The sequence below is a fragment of the Rhopalosiphum maidis genome, chromosome 3 (genome assembly GCF_003676215.2).
Source record: "Rhopalosiphum maidis isolate BTI-1 chromosome 3, ASM367621v3, whole genome shotgun sequence".
In the NCBI taxonomy this organism is placed as follows: Eukaryota; Metazoa; Arthropoda; class Insecta; order Hemiptera; family Aphididae; genus Rhopalosiphum; species Rhopalosiphum maidis.
Genome location: NC_040879.1, coordinates 63318380 through 63324507, shown reverse-complemented (window position 1 = coordinate 63324507; position 6128 = coordinate 63318380).

Sequence of the window (6128 nt, the reverse complement as noted above, 5' to 3'; positions counted from 1 at the left end):
ATAATAGCACAATATTATAATAATACGGGTAACGGTCACAGGTCGAAATGCACGCGTATACCGTGTACAGCTGCCGCCGCCGCCGTCGTCGTCGTCGTCGTCGCTACACTGCTATGCACTGCGCCGCGCCAATACGACTACCGCCGTAGCGTTAACGCTAAATAACATTATCGTATATTGTTGTGCGGTCGGTCGCTAATCCGTGTGCGAGTTCGACGCGGTGTGGGATGGGGCGGGGGGGGGGGGGTCCTCCGCGCCGCGGCGACGGTTCAACGGGAGCGCGAGGAGGCTGGAACACGACGCGAAGCCGTGACCCCGCCCATCCCGGCGGCGGCCGGCGACGAAAACTCTGTTGCCACGGCCAATCGTCTTCGTCGTCGTCGTCGTCACCGCCGACACCTTCACCACCGCCGCCGCCGCCCGTGCGAGTGCACCGCTCTGCACGAAATCCACCCGACGCCGGCAGACCCCCGCCCCTTCCCACTACGTATGTGTCGTACGTAGGTATATATATATACGCAAAGTGGAGGGCGGGTTGTTTTTTTAGATTTTTATCATACGCCTACAGTGTATAAATATGTACGTAAAAATACATATTATTATTATTTTATAAACGTTCGCGTGGAAAGATGCGTATATGAGTATACAGTATAGTCATCGGTTTATATTTATTTCGACCGGTGTCAAAACTTCCATAAATCCGGTCCATTGCAAACATTGCGGTATTATATAGGTACTGCAAGAACTCGAGTTCACGATTTCAGCGGAAATTTTTATGTTAACGAACCATATATACCCATAACAATCTATGATTATATATTCTTGTATAAAAACTATGCGATCGCGCGATCAGCATCACATAACAGACACACGCGAAAATAATCTCGAGAACATTGCAGCAGTGACGGTGATGATGTGCAGCATTACAACTGCAGTTCTCAAAGTAACTAAATGAGGTTCTTATACATACCTGACGTATGCTAATACTTATACGCACACGAACCGAGTCGCACGTAAACTCAGTGTTATATTCAACGGTACGGCACAGTGATCAACTGTGCATGGATTTTCACTGAAAACGCTTATAGTGAATTAGTAACACTATATAGACAATGAATCTCAGCGTTCGCAGCTCATACAAAAAAATACCGAATAAGCGCCGAGCGACGGTTTCCGTTCATCTCATATGGTTTGATTTGTACACCGGTACGATGACTTATATAATTACGCGTCAACGCGTTCGAATTGTTCAGCTTTTTATACAACTTTTCTACACTCAAACGATTTCGCAACATTACAAAACTATAACTATATCCGTTTAGAAGACTTTCGAGTTTCAATTAGACTCTCTCAAAGTCTCAAATGTCAATTTATAGATATAACAACATGGATATCTGAACGTGTGTCCATGCGTTTCCAAACACGGGAACTCGCACTTATTGCATCGCGATTATCTACCAACAGTTAGTGATCTAGCTAGTACATCTATCTCATATTCTCATTTGAAAACACATATACGACGCAATATTCCGAGTGAACAGTCACACATCATATACGAAAATAACCTCGAGAACAATATAAAGCAGTAGCTTCAGCAGTGTGCAGCATTATAATGATTCCCGAAATACGCACGACAAGTCTGCACTGTGCGCGTGTCACTCACACAACACACACATACACACACATACACACACATATATATATATATATATATATATGTACAATATAAATAGCGGCGATAAATCACCGGTGGCGATGGACGGCCGAGTATAATATATTATATTATGGCGTATACGCGGAGTATCATAATAATATCACGTATGTAATAGGTAGGTATAGAGAGACGTACAGGCGATGCGGTCCATGTACGCGCGCGCCATATATCGGCCGCGGTTTTACACGGCCCGTTTACCGCACGCCCGCGCTCGATGGACGATTGCACTCGCGTGTAAATACCGTCTCTGACGGGTTTAACGCCCCCGCCGCGGTGTTGTCGTCGCGCGAAGCAGTAGTCCGGCCGTGTGTGTACGACTGTATGCCTGCGAAATAGATGTACGGACACAATAAAGTGCCATAATCCGATAATCTGCAATGTTTATGTGTGTGTGTATGTAAGTGATCCACGATCACACTCACGTGGTTTTAAAATTCGGTACACGGATAATAGTGGTAGTACTACGTACGCGAAGAATGAGGATGTGCACCCCGAAACCGATTTTTAAATTTTGAATTTTAAAAAGAGGCTAACTGGGTTGCTGCAGTGGCTCATGAAAAACGAATATTCTATTGTCCGTAAAGCGTTGCCATTTGCAGATTATACGAACAATATAAAATATTCATTACCTACATATGATTGGATATGATTTTAGACCTGCGTATTTTATACCTACTTGATCGAAACAACTCAAATAAGTACACGTGTACCTATTGAAAATGTGTGTGGTTACCCGAGTGTATTAAAGTATACAATAGAGCAGTGGTTTTCAACCTGTGCGTCGCGGCTCCCGGAGGCGTCGCCGGTTATTATCAAGGGAGCCGCGTTCGCAATAGTAACTAAAAAATTCTGCGCACCAATACATATTACATGTTGCGCGTGTGAGACAGATCGACCGTCGATAACCGTGTTTGCGATATCGAGTAATAGCATATTTCGATTATTATTTACATTTATTTGATGATATAATGCAACAAAAACAAGCACAGCCATCCCATTAAAAATAAAGTTAGATTAAAATTATTATAAATAATGTAAATTTGTTTATTTTAAATGTTCGTATGGGAGCCGTATATTTTATTTCAAAATCAAATGGAGCCGTGGACCCAAAAAGGTTGACAACCACTGCTATAGAGTATATAGTATACAGGTATGATCGTATGTGAGTCTAATGTATATTATATACTCAAGAAACGGATAACTACTGTTTTATTTTATTAGCCGTTTAGGGGAAAGTGTTTAAAAGCTGCATACATGAAAGTTATTTATATAAATCGCACACAAAGCTGTTCGTGAACGTCACGAACCCCAACAATGATATAACACGTTTTTTAATTTTACCATATCTACTTACATTTCAATAATACTTAGGTCACTTTCAAGAAACATTTCGATTACTTACATGTTTAAAAACATTTATAATAACGAAAAATTTAGTATCAGCTGCTATTTGTTAATAGTATAAATTTAGTAAATTTACATACAAGTATAAAAATGTATATATATATATATATTTATATATGCATTTTTTAATAAAATTTTTAAAATAACGTTATGCTTTTCCTTGGGGTTAATCAAAGTATAGGTATCTATCCACGTCTGGGTGTATTTTAAACTAAAAAAATTTTTAAATATGTAAAAGGTTGTAAATAATAAATAATAAATAATAAAAAATATTTAACACAGTCGACGTATATTAAAAATAAATAAAACTAAACAATATATCATTCATAATTGTATCAGTATCAAAATACTGCAACGTATTATAATAATTAATGTTTAAAAAATAAAATTATGCTAAGTATAATATTAAATTATTATTTTCAATAATTCAATTATTGTTATTTTTTTTCCTCTATTCGTGTTAATTAATTGTCTCTATTTAACCAAAAACCAACCTACAGTTATGTTATATATTAATATACCTTTATGAAATGGCCGAAATGGCACAAGATTAATGTTATATATTATTATAAATAAGTTCATCGCAGTTGGCCGTAATAATAAATAATAAAATAATAGCACACGTACCAAAATGTATGTTAATCACTTTATACTCGTTTCGCTCACCAAGAATGTTTTGTATTCTTTTATTTATAATATGACACATTGACCGCAGAATATAAATGATATAATATAGTAGTGGTATCTACATCATATTATTCAAACATACGAGTACATCGTAAATTATAATATTATGTATGGGTATCTGCATCGCCGTTTCTCTACCAATTGAGAACCATGTACGATATTTAAATTTGAGACTTGTGTTATATTCAATATATAACAGTACAATATTATATTAAGTGTATTCAGTTAATTGAGATTTGTACAACAGTGCCATGTATAAAGTACACATGCTACAAATTATAATACATTTTACTTATCATAATTTTAAAGAGCGGATGTTTTAGATTTTATATTTCTATAGTCATTCGTATAATTTATAAATAAATAAACAGTGAAAAAAAAAATATTTCAAATTATTTAATGGTAACTGGTGAGCAAATAACTTAAAAATTAGGTAATAGAGTATTTTTATTTTTTTTTTTGCTTTTAATTTTGAGTTAATACTGTAGTATGTAAAAGTGTGAGGTGGCATAAAAAAATATTTCGAGGGCACGTGAGAAATTAAAATATTTTTATAAGCCAAATATCAACTAATAATTGGCATCAACTATCAAGTATTAAACTATAGAAAATTACATTGAATCACATTAAGAAAATAAATAATTAACAAAGTAATGTTGTTATATTTCCCTAAACTAACCTATACTATAGTAATACATTAATTATACAATAAAATTACAATCATTTTTTTCTTACAATATTGAATATAATATTTTTCAAGCATTCTCGAAAATAAAGTTATTTTTGGCACGTAGCGTTCAAATGATTTGCCACCCCTATTATAATTATTATGGTTGATAGTTGATTCAATGAAGTTAGGACAATTTGTATTACTCATGTATAAAACTACTAATAAGCTAAGTTTTGAGGTTATTTCACAGGAATACACAGATTATAAAAATATCAGTGGTAAGCATAATACATTTTTGTCTTAAGATTTATTTATCTACATTTTGTATAGATATATATAGTTATGTTTTAAAAAAACACATTTTAAATGTGTCAATAAGAAACATCTTAAGGACAAAATGAAGTCTTCAAATTTTTATCATTGTATATTATGTTATTAATAGATTTTATATCTACAAATTTCTCTTTGAGGTTTAGTAATAACTAATGTTGTATCTATAGACTATTATAATATTATAAAACTATAAAATTGGTTACTTTATTATTATTTTTAGTATAGTAACTGTGAACCGACTAACACTAACAACAACATCAAAGAGCTTGAAAATCGTTTTAAAGAAACATAAATGGTACTTGCCACATTTTACATGCGTATATTAATATTAAATACCTAAATCACACATTTACCACAGATTTAAATTTATATAAATCAGCAATGTGAGCAAATTATGTGCTATGACCATGATTAAAAACTAACATTCTTGAAAATAAATATAAAATCTATAAAAACAAGTTATTTCCGAATAAATCGAGACATAATGGTTAAATTAAAAGTTTCCCAAAATAATAATTGTTTTTCTAGAAAAAAAATGAAAAATATTCAATTTAAATAATGCAGAAAAATAATTAAGAATTATGAATTATGAATTATGGTGCATACAGAATTAATATAAAATACATAGGTAGTTCTCACTGTAACCAAATATTTTAGTTTTTCTCTTCTGAGGAAAACATAAGATTATTAATATGTGTCTTATAGCAAGCTAAAACTTCTTAGCTACAAAAGTACAAACAAACAATTGTATTTATTTTTAACAAATATATTTTTCATTTGTGTTAAAACTTATTACTTAGCAATCTTGAGAAACAGCAGTTTACATCTACTGAAAGAAATAAAATAGAATAAATTTCACTTCCTAAATTATAATTTAGACTATTATGGGAAGCTACGATTCGAATTTCAAGTTCCTTGTACCACTAGAAAATAGAAATGAACCAAAAACTGCAAAGGAATAAAGTATTTTATGTTAGCATAAAATTTTTCAAATTTAATTTAAAAAAACTATAAGTAGAATAAAATCCGTTTTATTTCTCAATAATATATTTTATTATAAGGTAAGTTATAACAATAGTCAACACATGTAGGTAGTACTTGAAGCTTTCAAGTTCAATAAATAAAAATAACTTGCAGACATCTTGACTTTTGAAATTACAAATGTATTTATAAATCTTATACGAACACAATATAACAAACATCGCAACAAATAATCGATTAACTATAAGTTATCGTGTTGATGTGAATAAACCGACAACTGGAAACTGTATACTGTAAATCATTTATAGTTAGAGAGATAAAATATAGGTAATTATCTTT